The following is a 21,229-nucleotide window of genomic DNA, read 5'->3' on the forward strand; positions in this document are numbered from 1 at the left end:
ACCTTTCAAAAGTACCTGCAATGAAAGGTGGAAGACCATGGGGACCTAAAGCTGTGACCGCAACTAACCTGAGCGATATCACTGCTCATTGTGGCTGTCTCATCGCACTGTGCCTTCAGTAATGTAGCAGAACTGGAATCATCGTGGGACCTCATGTGGATTATGTTGGACCTGCAAGCGTGTTTTGGGAGTTAATAAAGTGGTGAAAGAGGGTGTTCTATTTGTCTTTGATTTCAGGTAAAGGATTTTTTCAGTGTTTGTGTTTATTTACTTTCACTTAAAGACTAGTAATAGGGGGTCTCATAGACCCTCATAATTACTAACCTAGGACTTAGTAGCAGCTGTGAGCTGCAATTAACCCCTTATTACCCCTAATTTCCACTGCACCAAGGCAACGGGACGAGTCGGGTAGGGTGCTAGGGTTGTCGTATATAATGAAAGCGGCAATCCCGGTTGGCTGCAGGCTACTATTGTTAGGCTGGTGGGCTCCTAATTACCATGGGTCTTCCCAGCCAGAATATACCAGCCCCCAGCTGTGGGGCTGGGTATCAAAATTGGGATGGGACTGCATGTATTTTTTTTTAAATTATTTCTTTAAATAATTAAATAAAAAAAGCCACATGCAGTTCCTCTTACTTTGATACACAGCCAAGATAAGCACATGGGAGGGGGCTGCAGTCTGTAGCCATATGCTTTATCTGTGCTGGGTACCATAATATATGCCAATTTTATTAATTTATTTTTATACCACGATAGATGCACATAGCATCTGTGATTGTAAGCAGTCAGCTGTCACGCTGCAACTCAGGGTGGGAGAGCAACTGATTTCAACCAAGCAGATGCCGGTGGGCGGGGAAAACAGTGCCTATGTATGTGCCTAATGAGTGGTCTCAGAAGTGAATGGGTGGCCGCGGGAGAAGTTACTGATGCGCGGGAGCCTTGGTAAGTATAGAGTGCCTGCTCCTATGCCCTTATCCCTCACCATTTTTTATCACCGGATTCTTGTCACCATAGATTTATATGGGGACCGGCATCTGGCTAGATATCCAGAATTAATTGCAGGCCGGAACCGTATTTTTTTTTTTTTCTTTTTAAAGTCGGCTAGGTGCGCCGGCCTCGGTCATCTGTGAATTCGCACATCACTAATCTCTATAAAGGCTCATGCAAAAACAAAAGATATGTACAACTAAAGCATCATTTATATGAATGACAGACTTACCACAGTATTACTAAAGTGCTTTGTGCTGCAGCCTGCCTGCCTGACGCAGGTTTGGCACTATAGATTCTTTATGGGTGAGCATGCAACTCCACCAGAATAAAAGCACCAGCGCAAGATTTCCAATAGGAAGATATGGAACAGTGGTGGGTGGAGAAAATTGGAAAAAAGACAGAAAAATTTAAGTGCAGGGCCAAATCCTCTGCATGTGTGTCTAATTACCATAAAAAATAGGATAGAGGATTACTATGGAACTGAACAAAGGATTACAAGGTATGGATTTATAGTGGATTATAGAGACCTAACATGGATGCCTTTGGTCTGTGGTAAAAAACAAAACGGCTAACAGGTTCCCTTCAATGGCCACTCAAAGAAGGCATGGAGAAGATATAAAGAACCACATGCCAGTCTTGTTGATCTTTACACCGGCTTATGTCTAACCCCTTAAAGACTAATGAAGGACTATGTCTATCATAAGTTAGCTCCCTATCTTTAATGCAGGCTTGCACATGAAGCCCACATCTTTCCCAGCAGATGATGGCTGATAATCAGCTATTATTTGCCTCTGACAGACGCAGGTGGAGCAAAGCTCCGCTCATGGCTGTTAACCTGGTAAACTCTGCTGTCAATCTATGTCAGCAATATTTAATGCTCTCTGACAGGAGACACACTGATGTATCCCCAACGCAGAATGTTGATCCATTCCATTGCCATAAAAGCCAAGGGTTTCTTGAAAACTGCTAAGGCCCTGTGCCCGCGCTGCGGAATTTTCACAGAATTTGGCGCGATTTTTGCACGTAATTGCCACAAATTTCTCAAAAATCCGCAGCACAGTGTCTCCCCAACCATTTGTATGGCTTTTTAGAAGTCTTGTGTCCATGCTGCATTTTTTCACACAGCGGAAATAGTGCGGATTTCCCTGCGGAAATCTGCAGCATGTCAATTATTCCTGCGGATTTACCTGCGGATTTTGCCCACGCAAGTGAATGTGAGGTCAAAAATCCACAACAAATCCGCAGGTCTGTTCCCACAGGGTTGTTTTGCTGCGGTTTTGGTGCATATCTTGCCAACAATTCCGCAGGAAGTGATGTAAGGACCACATAGGAAGAGGAAGTTTCATCATTTTGTAGTGTAGTGGGAGTCTAGTGGTTGTGTTGATAGTGTAGTTCAGTGGAGTGCGGCGTAAAATGAGTTGGTACAACCGTATGTTTTTTCAACAACAGGCGATGGATTTAAAAGCAAGATTGCGGGAGAGAGGCTACCCGGAGACTGTTATTAATTCAGCGTACGAGAGAACATTGTCTGGGGATTCGCATGCTTGTCGTAAGGCGCGTGGTTATAACAACAAAAAGTGAGGAATAGACTTGGGAGACCAAACACATGGCTAGAAAAAGAGTCTATAACAGGTAATTTCCAATGTGGCCATTGTAGATTTTGTAACATGCACCTCACTGGTAATTCTTTACAGATTGGTCCATATACACACCAGATTAAACAATTCATTTCGTGCAAAACGAAATTCGTTGTATATGTTATTTTTTGCCCGTGTGGAAGGTTTTCTATTGGTAAAACCATAAGATGCCTCTATGTACGCTTCAGAGAGCACTATAATTCCATCCACACGGGGAAAGGCTCTACAAGATTAATTGAACATATACGGGAGGAACACGGAGGCAATGCTAACACCTTGTGCTTCGCTGGCCTGATAAGGGTAATGCTCCCCCCTCAAGGGGGTGATTTGCACAAGTTATTGTTACGGAGAGAGGCCAGGTTAATAATTCAATACAGAGCCCAGGGAGAATTGGGATTAAACGACCGCAATTATTTAACAGTGTTTTTGTAACATGTTTTTATAACATATATTTATATAATTTTGCACTGTAGACTCTAGTGTCTTTATGTGATTTTAATCATTTTTCAGTGTATTTACTTATACATGTTTTAATGTATCAAATTGGTTTTGATGTAATTCAAAAATAAGGGATTGTATTCCTCCTGTTTTTAATTGTGGTGATGACGTGACCTGGGTGCACTCCTTTTTAAGGAGTGTCTGTACGTCCCCCACATGTGGACCCGTGGAAGCCTGATTGGCAGGCGAAACGGCCGTCGTCCTCTGCATCCAGGTCTCCTCTCGCCTATTTTATCCTGCACCTATTTTTGGAATAAAATTTCACCGGCACAGCAGTTGAGTGCAGTCTGTCTTCCTTACCTTGGACAACCGTGTGTGAATTGATGTTGGGAAGTTCATCCAGCTAGTATGCCTCTATAGGGTTTAATAAAATGTTTTTTGTTATTTTTGTTTTTTTTAAATAGATGTGGGGTTTTTTGTTTTTCTAAATGTGGTGTCTGTCATCTTGATTGCCAGCTAAAATCAGGCAGGTACAGTCTGCTTGCTTTTAGCTGGCAAAAGAATGCAAGGTAGCCCTTTTTTTAAAAGGTGTAGGTTTAAAAAAAAAAAAAAAAAGCGTTGGCTCCGCCATATTTTCAATTTTCAGCCCGATACAAGCAAGCAACTGGGGACTGCTCTTCTCAGCGGGATAAGGCTGAAGCATTATCAGCCCCTCCCGCCGAGAAATGCAGTCCTCAGATGCCCCTGAAAATGGCGGCTTCAATGTGAAGCGCCATTTTCAGGCGCTGTACCGAGGCTCATCCAGCTGCCCTTATTGCATTGGCTAGCTGGGTAATAATGGGGTTAATGTCAGTTTCAGGCAAACTGGCACTAAGCCCGAGGTTCATAATGTCAGGCCTGTGTAGACCCGGCCATTATGAACCTCCAATTACTAGTAAAGAATACACAACACATTGCAAAATATTTTAGTTGAAAGAAACACACAGACGCATCCCCGATTCCCATCTTTATTACTCCCAATCCTCCGAAGATAATCTAGGACAATTCTGAGAGAGAGCAGATTAGTTTGGCGAAGCAAAACTCTCTGCCGGCTGCTGGGAGCGGCTGACTTCAGTGCCTGGGTCAGCTGAGTTCACAGCCGAGCCTGAGTCAGCTGACTTCACAGCGTCAGCTGACCCGGGCACTGACATCAGCCGCTCCCAGCAGCCGTCAGTGTACGAGATGGGCTGCAGAGGCTGGTCCTGCAACTAAAAACCAATGCCCACCATCACGGGCAGAACATAACCCAACATATTTCCAAACCCCACCACCACCTCTTCCAAGTCCCTACTACCACTAGAGACTGACTTTTCAAGCAGCTGTGGCTGAGGGGGCTTCTGGATCTCAAAACCAGAGCCAAGGAAGATCTGGCCAAGGCATGGCTCAGGGGTCTGAGCCAATGGGTGGCTTTTGTAGCCAAGACTTTTAATGTATGATTGCTTTTCCTTTTTTATGGAATTTTTTTTTTGGACTGGGTTGGTTGGTCCTTTTTGCCAGAATTGTTTGGTTTGCCAGTTAAGAAATACAGATTTGCAACCATTTCTTTATGTTTTAACATTCACACATATTCAATAGTCTCTGTAACACAACATTACCTCCCTGTCATCCAAATTTATGATTTTGCTGCTACCAATGAACATAATCTTTCAAGGAAACTGTATGACAACAACTTTTCCTGTCATACATTTTCCCTGACGTTTTCAAATTGTACACAAACCAATGGACTGAAGCAGCAGGAAACAACATGTTTGACAGCAATATCACTACATTCCTTAAATACACCATGTTTCAAATTATTATGCCAATTTGATTTAAGTGTCATAGCGATTAATTTTTTTTTTCTTTTTTCAATGGAACTCATTGATGGTATTGTGTCTCTGGGTTCTTTGGATCACTGAAATCAATCTCCGATACCTGTGATAATTTGTTTGTCAGGAGAGCCCAATAAAAGGAAAACTGGATGTTCCACAATATTAAGCAGGCCACAGTTTTCAAGTAACATGGGAAAGAAAAAGGATCTCTACTGCCGAAAAGCATCAAAAGCATCAAAGTGCAATGCCTTGTACAAGGGATAAAAACATTAGATATTTCACGAAAACTCAAGCATGATCATCGTACTGTGAAGAGATTGGTGGCTGATTCAGAGCGCATACACCGTGTGCAGAAATATTAGGCAAATGAGTATTTTGATCACATGATAATTTTTATACATGTTGTCCTTCTCCAAGCTGTATAGGCTTGAGAGCCAACTACCAATTAAGTAAATCAGGTGATGTGCATCTCTGTAATGAAGAGGTGTTTGGTGTAATGACATCAACACTCTATATAAGGTGTGCTTATTTATTAGGCAACTTCCTTTCCTTTGGCAAAATGGGTCAGAAGAGAGATTTGACGGACTCTGAAAAGTCCAAAATTGTGAGATGTCTTGCAGAGGGATGCAGCAGTCTTGAAATTGCCAAACGTTTGAAGCGTGATCACCGAACAATCAAGCATTTCATGGCAAATAGCCAACAGGGTCGTAAAAACCGTGTTGGGCAAAAAAGGAACAAAATAACTGCACATTAATTGAGGAAAATCAAGCGTGAAGCTGCCAAGATGCCAGTTGCCACCAGTTTGGCCATATTTCAGAGCTGCAACGTTACTGGCGTATCAAAAAGCACAAGGTGTGCCATACTCAGGGATATGACCAAGGTAAGGAAGGCTGAAAAACGACCCCCTTTGAACAAGAAACATAAGATAAAATGTCAAGACTGGGCCAAGAAATATCTTAAGACTGATTTTTCAGGTTTTATGGACTGTTAAAATGAGAGTGACTCTTGATGGGCCAAATGGATGGGCCAGAGGCTGGATCAGTAACATGATTACAGAAAAATGATTTTCATGCAAGACAATGCTCCATCACATGCATCCAACTACCCCACAGCATGGCTGTCCAGTAAAGGTCTAAAAGATGAAAAAATAATGACATGGCTCCCTTGTTCACCTGATCTGAACCCCATAGAGAACCTATGGTCCCTCATAAAATGTGAGATCTACAGAGAGGGAAACAGTACACCTCTCGGAACAGTGTCTGGGAGGCTGCTGCACGCAATGTTCATCGTAAACAGATCAAGCAACTGACAGAATCTATGAATGGTAGACTTTTGAGTGTCATCATAAAGAAATGTGGCTTTATTGGTCACTAATTTTTTTGGGTTTTGGTTTTGCATGTCAGAAATGTTTGTTTCTAAATTTTGTGTAGTTATATTGGTTTACCTGGTGAAAATAAACAAGTGAGATGGGAATATATTTGATATTTGGTTTTTATTAAGTTGCCTAATAATTCTGCACAGTAATAGTTACCTGCACAAACAGATATCCTCCTAAGATAGCCAAATCTAAAAAAACCCACTCCAACTTCCAAAAATATTAAGCTTTGATATTTATGAGTCTTTTAGGATGATTGAGAACATAGTTGTTGATCAATAAATAAAAAAAATCCTCTAAAATACAACTTGCCTAATAATTCTGCACACGGTGTACGTGTTTGTGCTGATAAAGGCAGGATGAGGAAGGTTTCTGCAAGGCAAGTTCATCAGATTAAGAGGGCAGCAAACAGATATTTGAAGCTGCTGGTGCCTCTGGAGTCCCTCGAACCTTAAGGTGTAGGATCCTTCAAAGGCTTGCTGTGGTGCATAAACCTACTATTCGGAAACCCCTAACTAGTGGTCACAAGCAGAAACTGCTGCAGTGGGCCCAGACATACATGAAGACTAACTTTCAAAACGTCTTGTTTACTGATGAGTGTCGAGCAACCCTGGATGGTCCAGATGGATGTAGTAGTGGATGGTTGGTGGATGGCCACCATGTCTCAACAAGGCTGCGACGTCAGGAAGGAAGTGGTGGAGTCATGTTTTGGGCTGTAATCATGGGAAGACATCTGGTATGCCCCTTTAGGGTACCTGAAGGTGTGAAAATGACCTCTGCAAAGTATATAGAGTTTCTGACTGACAACTTTCTTCCATGGTACAAAAAGCAGAAACATGCCTTCAGGAGCAAAATCATCTTCATGCATGACAATACACCATTTCATGCTGCAAATAATACCTCTGTGTCATTGGCTGCTATGGGCAAAAAAGGAGATAAACTCATGGTGTGGCCACCAACTTCCCCTGACCTCAACCCTATAGAGAACCTTTGGAGTATGATCAAGCAAAAGATCTATGAGGGTGGGAGGCAGTTCACATCAAAACAGCAGCTCTGTGAGGCTATTCTGACATCATGCAAAGAAATTCAAACTGAAACTCTCCAAAAACTCACAAGTTCAATGGATACAATAATTGTGAAGGTGATATTGCTGAGGATAAGAATTGAGTATCCAAAAATACTTAATTCAGCCATTTCATGGACTCAGGTATATAGTTTAGTAGATGTAAACTAACGCACATATTTATGTATGTCTTTGTTCTTTTTACTAATACATATATATATATATATATATATATATATATATATATATATATATATATATATGTATATTGCATATTCAGTGTATTTTCCTTAATACAATATACCAGCACATGTAATTCTGAAGATAGCTGCCATATCCTGTCTACACCCGGGACGATGAACAAAGGAATTCCTAAAAGCCTGGACTGTCCAATCAACAAGAGACTGTGCTAATTTCTATACGTCTTGAAGTTCAGCCTGCGATACTTGAATGGACTGTATTTTGGCTACACCCTTCACTTCTCAAGAGCTATAGAAAGTTTCAAACAATAAAGACCAGTTGGTCAGTGCCCGTCATGGAGATAGATATCACTGACTCGTTGTCCATTATTTAGTCTTATGTGCACACATGACAATATAATTTGAAACAGCAGTCAGATCCTGAGTGACCGGTTGAGTCACATCCTTAACAGTGGAGGCACTGCTGGGATTACCGTAAGAAGGATTGGCCGAATCTCTCTCTCGGATCCAGGAGACCATTTCCCAGTACCTGGGGGCCCCCGCCATTGAGAATTGATCACTCTCAAAATCACAGGTGGGTCATATACAATGTATGTGATGTTTGCCTGTGAATCGGTGGTCTTCAGCGAAAAGTTTGACCTCTGATCTGAGAGGGATATTGACGCTGGTGACCCTTAGCGGGCCTGTATCCTTCGCCAGTAGTCTAGAACAAAGACAAGAACCCAGGCTCATATTTTCTGGTTCCGTAGGGTTAACGGATCTGACTGTCTGTATTCTTGAGTTGCCGTAAGTGAGGCAGAAATTGCTTTGCCTTCAGCTCCACGGACAGCTTGTAAATTCTTCGCTCTGATTTAGTTCTCAAACAGTTAATTGTCTGTCCCTGCATTCTTTCACTGAGAGGGAAGAGGAAGAGAGGGGGGTATACGCCCACTGGCTGCTTAAACATGGACAGAGCGGGGGTCTGGAAATTATGCAGCGACATGCCTGCAGTCTTTCACTGAAAGGGCAGCAGGAAGGCGGGTCAAGACAGCCCAGCTACACGGCTGCTTGGAGCGAGGAAGAGGAAGGGGGGTTATCAATCCCCCACTGCCGTAGTCTTTACATTGGAAGCAAGGAGGGAGACAGAGGGGGCTATTTGCAGACATGACAGTCTGTTTTGGAATTTGAAACAAACTAGCTGGCTTATGCGTTTTCAGTATCTTGTAATTGTTGGTTTGTTTTTGGAACAGAGAGATAAGGGAATCGGCGTTTCCCCCAGTGTTTATCACATCTATTGCCGTGTTTATAGCCGGAGAAATAGGAACAAGTGGAGAACGGTATATAATATCCACGTGTTGGACGCGAGACTTGTGTCCTCTTTACACAGTGAGGAGGGGGAGGGATTTCGGTGGTAGATAAGTGTTTGAATCAGCGTATTCCCCTGAGTATTAACTCATGCACTGCTATGTAAGAAGCCAGAAATAGGGTGGTATGAAGAACGGTATTGTATTCATACGTTGGACGTCTAAGTGTGTCCTTATTACACAGCAGGGGAGGAGGGAAAAAGGATTCAGTTGGATGTGGCAAATCCAATTAGAGCACTATGCATACTTTGTTGAAAAAGAAATGTGTGGGTTTTTTTTTTTTTAGTAGGAGCTGAGAACGCGATCACCCTAGTTGAAGAAAAAAAAAAAGAGCGGGAAAAGTATACAAAAGATTGTAAGGAATTGTGTAAAGTAGTTGGACTACCACGAGATGGCAGGCTGCAACCCATGTACGTAAGTCCATATTAATCTCCAGTGAGTTTATAATGAAGAACAAAGACCCCATTCACTGTCTGTTGTGGTTTGTAGAATTACTAATGTTTTTCTCTAGCTGTGCCTTATTGTTCTCCTTTAGAAGTCATTATATCTGGTACTAAACAAAACTCTCCTTTGTATGTTGTAATGCAAACCAGTTTCTAGTCATTACAAGTAACACCCCTGGCTCCGTCCGTAGCTTCTGCCCCTCCCACTACACCCATGGAGCCATAATATGGACGTACACTTGGAAGTCAGGTGCCTGGAATTTCCTGTGGCGGCCATTTTGCTACACCCACTGATGGCAGTACACCTTTTCAGCCACGCCTCTCTCAGTGGTACTTTGTCTAAGACTCTTAACCCATCCCCTCTAAACTTTTTTCCTATTTAGGGGGGGGGAGAGGGGAGGAAGTGTGTTCTCTATTATAAATGACTAACACATTTGAATAAGTATAAAACAGTATATTTGTTTACTCAGCTATCCAATAAATACAAGTCAGAGATAAATAAGTGACATTTTTACAGAACTGATAAAGGGAAGGAGGAATCTGTCCACATACAATCAATTGGTATTTTAGATGTCCTGCAACATTATATCATAAAATAGAATAGAGGTAGGTAAATATATATCTTTGTACTGTGTTAGTTAATTTAAAACAAAATGTGTAAACAACTTACCCCTACTGATGTCAGAAGGTATCAAATCCATTTGTAAAAGAAAAGAAAAAATATATATATATAATGTATCTGACGGAGATGTGGGGAATGGATGTGTTCACGGCTACGTCTTTGTTATAACAAAAGATGTTTTTTTTTCTCTCTCTCTCTGGCTTCTACTAAGAGATAAGAATAGAATGTGTTTTTTCCCCCAATAGTGACGTAAGTTCTGTTTAACCCTTTCAGTTCAGGATTTCACATTTTAGTTTCCTGTTCATACCTGAATGATTAAATTAATTTTTTGGAGACAATTAGATTTCATGAGATATGCAAATTAGTTTCTGTGTTGTTTATCGTAAGGTTTTAAAAATCCCCAGCAATGTATATTGTTGTAAGATATACGTTATTTTCAGTGTTTGTCCAATTTTAGTTTCTAGTATGTAGCTAATTTATTAACTGCCGTCTAATTTTTTCTTTTAGGGAATACCAGCATAAAAAACTCTGAATTTTGTTACATTGATAAATAAACAACTAAACAAGGGGGGAGAAGGTATTAATTATATTCTCCAACAGTAGAGGGCGCAGCAGGCATATTAGATAGGTTTTGAAGCTGGCTTTTCCCTTGCAATAGTTATGTTTACTAGATTACTATGAGGCATATCTGTTAATTGAAATAGGAAAATCTTGTTCTATATGTTTGTTTATTTATTTAGTATTTTTAGTCATGTGAAGTATAGATGACCACTAACTGTATTATGGTCAGAGTTAAAGTTATAAGAATGATCTAATGTATATTTTTTTAGTTTTTGTTTTTATAGATGGAACAAGATGCTGGTAGATTCCACACTGGATATGCTGTGGTTTGCACAACATGAGGTAGTCTAAATTTGAACCACTCCCTCCCCTCCTATCAGTACAGGAGGTAGTGACGCATTAATGCCTCTCTAGATGGGTAGAACAGGAGTGGGTAAGAGTCTTTAGATGTGTATGTAGGTTGTAGATCTTTCCTGTTGTCAAATGAACTAGGTATGCTGAAGAGAAAATCTAGATCTGAGCTGATGGAATCAGATGGAGATCCTCGCACAGGTGCAACTGACCAAGAAGCAGTGAACGGGCCTAGAGTTGAGAGTCTTTCACCAATATGGACTATACCTCGGTGGCACTTGTCACATCAGTGACTTTTGTCACTCCTTGTGTTCTTAAATCCCTACAGGAACAAGCAAATTAACAAGGAATGGAGTGTGACATGCAGGGAGCCAGCTGACTGAGGAAGGTCTGTGGACAAAGGGTGGTAAGCTTTCTCTGCCATGAGAGCTCTTCTTAATGATGGCCCAGGTAACCTATGGACTAAAATCTGTGACAGTTATCAGTGTGTGCTTTGGTGACACCAGGGTTCAGTACTCAGGTGGGGAGATTCACCCAGTCTTGCAAGACATGTGCCTAGAGCGAAGTGATAAAAAAAACTGTAAAGAATCCACAGTAACACCTTGCACCTGCTCTACCCATTCTTAGAGACTGCAGACTGAATATAGATGTATATCATGAGCACGTTGTATGCAAGTCTGTGCGTGTTGTGTAGATTTCTCTCCAGGTTTGGTCAGAGGCATTCCAGTGCAGAAAACGCCGTTATTACTGAGAAGCACATGATGGTGGTATGTAAAAAAAAAAAAAAATGGGTTTACAAAAAGTGTATATTTTATAGAAAAGTGGAAACTGGCAAATTGTGAATAAAATGTATGTTTTGTTTACTTTTAGTAATAAACAGGTTTTTATGCAAGATATTTTTTGGTTTAGCACAGACATTTATATTTTTATATCATTGACTGAATAGTGTGATAATCAGGTGTATTTTCCAATTCCAGATTTTAAATCAGAGTTAGTAGTATATGGTCTCCAGTCAAGAGACTGATTGATCCTAAAGGACAAGCGACAAAGAGTCATGAGTCAACACTAGATGAGCCGATCCAACCGCAGAAAAATCTATGGATTAACGCCTCGCATTGCAAGAGGGTCGAGCAGCCAGAGCTGCACTGAGCGTTCTGCTCATACTTATCCTTTTAAAAAAACCTGTACAGTCTCAGACCATTATTGCCAAAACAGTTAGAAGAGAGGACTTAAAGAACCTTGGGACATGGGAAAGTCCAACTACAAAGGGTGAGGACTCGCCTAGGAGTCCTTGGTCTCAAACCGGTGAAGAAAACCACTTTCCCTTTCCGCCCATGCCTCAACGTTCAGTTAGGCATGTTTTTCCAACAGATCTTTCTACCTCTCTTCCTAAGGGAACACAGTACCCTTAGAATTCAGAAATGGTAGAAATAAGTCTTTAGGGGGGACTGTTGAGGATAAGAATTGAGTATCCAAAAATACTTAATTCAGCCATTTCATGGACTCAGGTATATATTTTAGTAGATGTAAACTAATGCACATATTTATGTATGTCTTTGTTCTTTTTACTAATACATATATATGTATATTGCATATTCAGTGTATTTTCCGTAATACAATATACCAGCACATGTAATTCTGAAGATGGCTGCCATATCCTGTCTACACCCGGGACGATGAACAAAGGAATTCCTAAAAGCCTGGACTGTCCAATCAACAAGAGACTGTGCTAATTTTTATACGTCTTGAAGTCCAGCCTGCGATACTTGATTGGACTGTATTTTGGCTACACCCTTCACTTCTCAAGAGCTATAGAAAGTTTCAAACAATAAAGAGCAGTTGGTCAGTGCCCATCATGGGGATAGATATAACTGACTCGTTGTCCGTTATTTAGTCTCGTGTGCACACATGACAATATAATTTGAAACAGCAGTCAGATCCTGAGTGACCGGTTGAGTCACATCCTTAACAATATCAAAGAAGGGTTCCTATGTTAACATGTAACTTGGCCTGTTAGGATGTTTTGGATTTAAATAGCTTTTTATTTCAGTGAATGTGACCTCCTAATGCTGCAAATTCCACAAATGAGCATTTTCAGTTCTTTAAAACATATAAAATGTTTAGAAACTCTACTGTGCCTAATAATTTGAAACAGTGCATTTTGAGATTTTTTTTAATTTTGAAGATTATACTGTTATCATTGGGAGGTTTCTTCAATAAAATTCGATGTATACTCTTAACGGGTGATGACTTATTAGACTGTCACTTGCACTGACCATTTAGGAAAATCAGAGAAAAATATCATTTGCATAATAATTTGGGACATGGTGTATATTACCACACACAACCACATGCCTTTACAAATTTTATTTTCTGAATTTTTGTAATGAAAAAATAAACTACAATGTTGAAGATAATTGGCAAACAAGAATTTCTTTGGCATCTTCGGTCTTGATCATCTTCTTAATTGGATCAAGACAAGTTCTGCTGGTTCGGCTGCGCATCACCAACACAGGAGTATTGCCAGTGCACGGCACCTTCAGGACTCATGAAATAGTCCGTGAAGGGCTCTCTCACCCAGACACCCGAGCTGTTTGGCCGACCAGAAGACACGTTCACCACTGGATTAAGTACTGCCTGCTGTGTATCCTTCGCTACCTCATTGGTGTACTTACGAAGCTAGTTGTGGAGTACACAGCAGGCCTTAATCACCGTGTCCACTGTTTGAACATCCAACTGGATAGCTGTGTGAAAGATCCTCCACTGAATTGTCATGATCCCAAAAGGTGCACTCCACATATCTTCGTGCACGGCTCAGTTGATAATTAAAAATCCTCCGCCGGGTATTCAGTCCCCTTCATGGGTATGGACGCAGCAGGTTGGTAAGTAAAGGAAATGCCTCATCCGATCACAAAGGGTACTGGATGTGTAGAAGCAGGCAAAAATCGGGCTGAGAGCGTTGCGCTTTCTTGAAGAATTTGCAGCCCAATCTGAGATCGCAACACCTGAGACTCCCCAGTACTGCCATAACCACCTACGTCAATGGCAACCAAATTGGTAATGGGCATCAGCCACCGCAATAAGCACCACTGAAAAATATTTCCTATAATTAAAGAAAACTGATCCAAATCGCAATGGCTGTTGAACCATCAACAGCACCTAGACAGTTTGGGAAAATGGCCACAGCTTGAAAGTCTGCTGCAACCTACAGCCATGTCTCCTCGGTTGGTGAAGGCATCACGATGGGCTGCAACTTCTGCCAGATCACGCCACATGTGCACCTCACAATTCTGGAAATGGTGGTTTTACCAACCCTGAATTGAAGGTGCAGTGATGTGTAACTCTCTCCTGTGGCCAAAAATCTGCAATAGAAAAGGAAAAAAGAAAATAAAATTATAATCTATATATATAATTGCCTTATTCTGTCTGTCTGTCTTGCTCCAAAATTGTGTCCTTACGGTGACACAAAGCGAATTGGCCGCTGGGCTCGCCATGGCCTCGCCCCCCCCCGCACGGATTGGCCGCTCGCCCAGGCTCCGCACCCACACGGATTGGCCTCTCGCCCCGGCACTCTGCACGTATTGGCAACTCGGCCACACCCCGCCCCCCTCACACAATGCACGCTCGCTCTGGCCCCGCCCCCCGCACGCATTACCCGAACCGACACGGAGACACGACTCCCAGGTGAGTACTGTACCCCCGGGAGCCCACATCAGCGTACGCCGCCAACCCAGCCGACACATACCCTCGCATTGCTGTGGTTGCTGGCGTATGCTGGTGTGGGCTCCCGTGCGAGCGGCGGACGGGATACGCTGGTAACCATGGTAGCATAGTTACCAGCGCATCAAGGTCCTGCAGCGGCGGAACATACACACACGCACACACATAACAACAGACACACACACACACACACATCAGATCACACTCACTCTCACACACACATCACATCGCATCCACACACACAACATCCTGGGATATCGCTTGCTTCTCGGCGGCGATACTGTGCAGTGACCTTACAGGACCTGCCGGAGGATCACATGGCCAGAAGCATGTGGTATCTCCGGATGTTGTGAGTGTGAGCGTGTATGTGCAATATCGTCAGTGTGTGTGTGTGTGAGTGTATGCGATCGGGTGTGTGTGAGTGTATGCGATCGGGTGTGCGTGAGTGTATGCGATCGGGTGTGTGTGTGTGTGTGTGTGAGTGTATGCGATCGGGTGTGTGAGTGTTGGCAGAGGAGCACGGCGTGCTGGAGGAGGCTGGGAGGAGAGAGGCTGATCCTGGGGAAGGCTGGGAGGCGAAGGCTGATGCTGGGGGAGGCTGGGAGGGGGGAGGCTGAGAGAAGAGAGGCTGATGCTGGGGGAGGCTGAGGCTGGGGTAGGCTGGGAGGAGAGAGGCTGATGCTGGGGACAGAGAGGCTGATGCTGGGGACAGAGAGGAGAGGCTGATGCTGGGAGGAGAGAGGCTGATGCTGGGGGCAGAGAGGCTGATGCTGGGGGCAGAGAGGCTGATGCTGGGGGCAGAGAGGCTGATGCTAATGCAGCATGGGGGATGGAGCACGATGGGGGGGTGCGCAGCATGGGGGATGGAGCACGTTTGGGAGTGCGCAGCTTGGGGGATAGCCCACGATGGGGAGTGCGCAGCATGGGGGATGGAGCACGATGGGGAGTGCGCAGCATGGGGGATGGAGCACGATGGGGGGTGCGCAGCATGGAGGATGGAGCACGATGGGGGGTGCACAGCATGGGGGATGGAGCACGATGGGAGGTGCCCACCTCCCCCCAACAAACACACACACACACTGGGAACCACAAACACCGCCCTACACAGACACCCACACAGACAACGCTGCACACACACAACACCCAACACACAAAGACCGCGGCATACATAAATATACGCACATACCGCACAACACACACATTGCACAAAACATACCTCCCCCCAAAACACACCACACCCACACAAACCGCGCAACACACACACACACACAACGCTACAGACACACAGCGCTCCACAAACAACGCAACACACGCAACACACATACAACACCGCTCTCACCCCCCGCCACACCCAGACAACACCCAGAACATGTACAGCGCCCTACACAAACACTTAGTAACTACACACAACAACATATTATATATATATATATATATATATATATATATATATATATATATATATATATATATATATATAACAACAATCATACATGAACTACACAATACGTAAATTCTAGAATACCCGTTGCGTAGAATCGGGCCACCTTCTAGTATATATATACATACATACTAGAAGGTGGCCCGATTCTAACGCACCGGGTATTCTAAAATTTCTATTGTGTAGTTAATGTATGATTTTTGTATATATATATATATATATATATATATATATATATATATATATATATATATATATTTATATAGATGTTGTTGTGTGTGGTTGCCAAGTGTTTGTGTGGGGCGCTGTAAATGTTCTGGGTGTTGTCTGGGTGTGAGAGAGCGGTGTTGTTTGTGTGTTGCGTTGTTTGTAGAGCGCAGTGTGTGTGCAGCGTTGTGTGTGTGGTACTGTGTGTGTTGTGCGATTTGTGTGGGTGTGTGGGTGTGGGGTGCGTGTGTGTGTTTTGGGGGGAGGTATGTTTTGTGCAGTGTGTGTGTGTTTTGGGGGAGGTATGTTTTGTGCAGTGTGTGTTGCGCGGTGTGTGTGTATATTTGTGTGTGCGGGTGTTGTGTGTGTGTGGCGTTGTCTGTGTGTGTGGGTGTCTGTGTAGGGCGGTGTTTGTGGTTCCCAGTGTGTGTGGTGTGTTGTGCGGTGCGTTGGTGGCGGTGTGTGTATATGTTTTGGGGGAGGTGTGCACCCCCATCGTATTCCATCCCCCATGCTGCGCGCCCCCATGGTGCTCCATCCCCCATGCTGTGCACCCCCCATCATGCTCCATTCCCCATGCTGCGCACCCCCCACCGTGCTTCATCTCCCATGCTGCGCACCCCCCATCGTGCTCCATCCCCCATGCTGTGAACCCCATCATGCTCCATCCCCTATGCTGGACCCCCAATTGTGCTTCAGCCTCCCATGCGGCGCACCCCCCATCGTGCTTCATCCCCCATGCTGCGCAGCCCCCATCGTGCTTCATACCCCCATGCTGCGCACCCCCCATCGTGCTTCATACCCCCATGCTGCGCACCCCTCAGAGAGAAGTATAATAGGAGGAGTAGTCCTGGGGGGAGAGGAGTATAATAGGAGGAGTAGTCCTGGGGAGAGAGAAGTATAATAGGAGGAGTAGTCCTTGGGAAAGAGGAGTATAATAGGAGGAGTAGTCCTGGGGGAGAGGATTATAATAGGAGGAGTAGTCCTGGGGGGAGAGGAGTATAATAGGAGGAGTAGTCCTGGGGGGAGAGGAGTATAATAGGAGGAGGAGTCCTGGGGGGTGAGGAGTATAATAGGAGTAGTCCTGGGGGGAGAGGAGTATAATAGGAATAGTCCTGGGGGGAGAGGAGTATAATAGGAGGAGTCCTAGGGGGAGAGGAGTATAATAGGAGGAGTAGTCCTGGGGGGTGAGGAGTATAATAGGAGTAGTCCTGGGGAGAGAGGAGTATAATAGGAGGAGGAATCCTGGGGTGGGGGCAGAGGAGTATAATAGGAGGAGTAGTCCTGGGGAGAGAGAAGTATAATAGGAGGAGTAGTCCTTGGGAAAGAGGAGTATAATAGGAGGAGTAGTCCTGGGGGGAGAGGAGGATAATAGGAGTAGTCCTGGGGGGAGAGGAGTATAATAGGAGGAGTAGTCCTGGGGAGTGAGGAGTATAATAGGAGGAGTAGTCCTGGGGGGTGAGGAGTATAATAGGAGTAGTCCTGGGGGGTGAGGAGTATAATAGGAATAGTCCTGGGGGGAGAGGAGTATAATAGGAGGAGTAGTCCTGGGGGGAGAGGAGTATAATAGGAGGAGTAGTCCTGGGGGGAGAGGAGTATAATAGGAGGAGTAGTCCTGGGGGGAGAGGAGTATAATAGGAGGAGTCGTCCTGGGGTGGGGGGAGAGGAGTATAATAGGAGTAGTAGTCCTGGGGGGTGAGGCGTATAATAGGAGGAGTAGTCCTGGGGGGTGAGGAGTATAATAGGAGGAGTAGTCCTGGGGGGTGAGGAGTATAATAGGAGTAGTCCTGGGGGGTGAGGAGTATAATAGGAATAGTCCTGGGGGGAGAGGAGTATAATAGGAGGAGTAGTCCTGGGGGGAGAGGAGTATAATAGGAGGAGTAGTCCTGGGGGGAGAGGAGTATAATAGGAGGAGTCGTCCTGGGGTGGGGGGAGAGGAGTATAATAGGAGTAGTAGTCCTGGGGGGTGAGGCGTATAATAGGAGGAGTAGTCCTGGGGGGTGAGGAGTATAATAGGAGTAGTCCTAGGGGGAGAGGAGTAAAATAGGAATAGTCCTGGGGGGAGAGGAGTATAATAGGAGGAGTCCTAGGGGGAGAGGAGTATAATAGTAGGAGTAGTCCTGGGGGGTGAGGAGTAAAATAGGAGGAGTAGTCCTGGGGGGAGAGGAGTATAATAGGAGGAGTAGTCATTTGGGGAGAGGAGTCTAATAGAAGGAGTAGTCCTGGGGGGAGAGGAGGATAATAGGAGTAGTCCTGGGGGGAGAGGAGTATAATAGGTGTCGTAGTCTTGCGGGGGAGGTGTCTAAGAGGTGGAGTAGTCCTGGGGGGAGGTGTATAGGTGCCCAAGGTGTGCGGGGGGCGGGGCTGAGCAGCCAACGTGTGCCGGGGCGGGGCCGAGCGGCCAATGCATGTGGGGGGCGGGGCTGAGCAGCCAATGCATGCGGTGGGCAGGGCCAAGTGGCCAATGCATGCGGGGGCGGGGCCGGGTCGAGCGGCCAATGCGACGGTTTTCACTGTAATGACGTCATTTTGGAGCAAGACAGACTGACAAACAGAATAAGGCAATTATATATATATATATATATATATATATATATATATATATATATATATATATATATATAGAGAGATATATATATATATATATATATATATAGAGAGATATATATAAATACACACACACACACACACACACACACACACACATATACACACACACAGGAGCTTGGGGTATCATCTTGTGATTAGAAGGAGCCATCATACTGAATATATTGGGGCTATTGTCACCATCATACTGTGTATAGTGGGCCTAGGGGTCATCATGATTTGTATAGAGTGCTATAATAGCCATCATACTCTGTGCCAGGGCTTATGGGGCATCATACTGTGAATAGGGGGCTATGTTGCAATATACTGTGTGTGGATGGCTGTAGAAAGGAGGCATAGCATAGATAGGGGGCAGTACAGAGAGATGGCCCACTATATACAGAACAAAGTATAAAGGGGAAAGAGAGAGGGTGCACAGTATAGGGAGTGGGTGGTACGGAGAGGGTGACATATTGAAGATGGGGTCATACTAAAAGAGGAATCATGAGGGGAAGTGTGGGGATAGAGACAGCATGGGGAAAACAGATAAGGGAAAACATGAAAAAGGGAAAGTGTGGAAGTTATAGTTCATAACTGGGAATTTAATGTATTATCATAGTTCATAAGGGCAGATAGTGTGGAGAATATGGTTCATAAGGCTGGATGGTGTGGCAGTTATAGATCATAGAGGCAGATGGTGTGGATACAATATTTTATTGGAGAAGGGTTAGGCAGTTATGTAACAATTGGGATAAGCCGGAGGGGCAGTTGTTGTACAGCAAAGAGTGAATAGAAAAAAGTGGGCTCAGCACTGGTATAAAAATATATAAAAAAACTTTTATTGGAATCCGGTTAAAACATAGTCTGGGAACACGTTGTACACAATGAAGAGCAGGAAAAACTTTACGCGTTTCGGACAGGCTAATAATTTAAAACCAAAAAATGTCCTTAGTCATAAGCTACCTGCAGAGCGGCCAGAAAGAGAATATATCCATGCTGCAGGAGAGGAGTGTTCCCTATCCAGCTGTAACGGAATGCAATCAAGGTTCAAATCCAAAAGCAGGGCTTATTTTCTCCCCTCACTTGTTGTACAGCCTGGGCAGGTGTTTATATTCTAGAGCATTATAATGACATGGTTAGTTTTAAGCAGGGCTGTGGAGTCGGAGTCGGAGTCGTGGAGTCGGAGTCGGAGTCGGAGCTCATTTTGGTGGAGTCGGAGTCGGAGTCGGTATAAAATGCACCGACTCCGACTCCTAAAATATATAATAAATTGGGGACAGGAGTGCAATGCAGAATGTGCTGAATATTTTACTAAATAACAACATTTAGTATAATGCTTATATTTAAGTGAAAAATTTATTGTAGTACAATGTGAACATCAGACATTTAATTGTTTTTATGATACAATAATCAAGATATTTGGATAGAACATAAAATATTTATTGGAATACAACTTTAGAACACAAAAAAACTAATAAATTGTAAATATGTAATATATATAATATATATATATATGCAGTGTATATACACACACACAAGATATATATGTAATCTACTGTATATTACATAGTGTATTACATATTTACAATTTATTACAGTTTTTTGTGTTCTAAAGTTGTATTCCAATAAATATATTTTATGTTCTATCCAAATATCTTGATTATTGTATCATAAAAATTATTAAATGTCTGATGTTCACATACACATATTCATGTACTACAATAAATTTTTCACCTAACTATAAGCAATATATGTAGGAGTCGGAGCCGGAGTCGGAGTCGGAGCCGGAGTCGGAGTCGGTGCAAGAGAATTTGAGGAGTCGGAGTCGGAGTCGGAGTCGAAGGTTTGGCTTACCGACTCCACAGCCCTGGTTTTAAGGGCACCCTATTGGGGTGTGCAGCAGAAAATCAGAGAAGAGGCATGTTTGCAGAGTCAAGTTGTAGATGACGTTTATGATTATGGCATTTAGACCAGATGGAAACAAAAGGGATGAAACCAAATCAAATGAGAGAATATGTCACCAAAAGGTACTTGGATGTAAATATTTTTGGTACTGCCTGCATCTAATCAGTACTGTGGTTCCTGTATGATCCAGAGTCTGATGGTGACTAGTATCTCTTTACCTTGGTTTAGGACTTACTAAGAGTTGTAGGTTCTTTTGACATCAATGCATATTGTGGGGGCAGATTTTACATCATCGTACTAAGCTATGTTCTTTATTTATGTACTGATGTTGGTACTGTTGCTGTTTTCATGTATTAATGATGATTTTGGTGCTGTAATAATGTACTGATCATGATTCTGGTGCTGTCTTAATTAGTGATGGTGATTCTGGTGATGCAATCATGTACAAATGAACATCATTACGAGAACAATCATCAGTACATGAATACATCCCCAGA

The sequence above is a fragment of the Anomaloglossus baeobatrachus genome, chromosome 1 (assembly GCF_048569485.1).
Source record: "Anomaloglossus baeobatrachus isolate aAnoBae1 chromosome 1, aAnoBae1.hap1, whole genome shotgun sequence".
Taxonomy (NCBI): Eukaryota; Metazoa; Chordata; class Amphibia; order Anura; family Aromobatidae; genus Anomaloglossus; species Anomaloglossus baeobatrachus.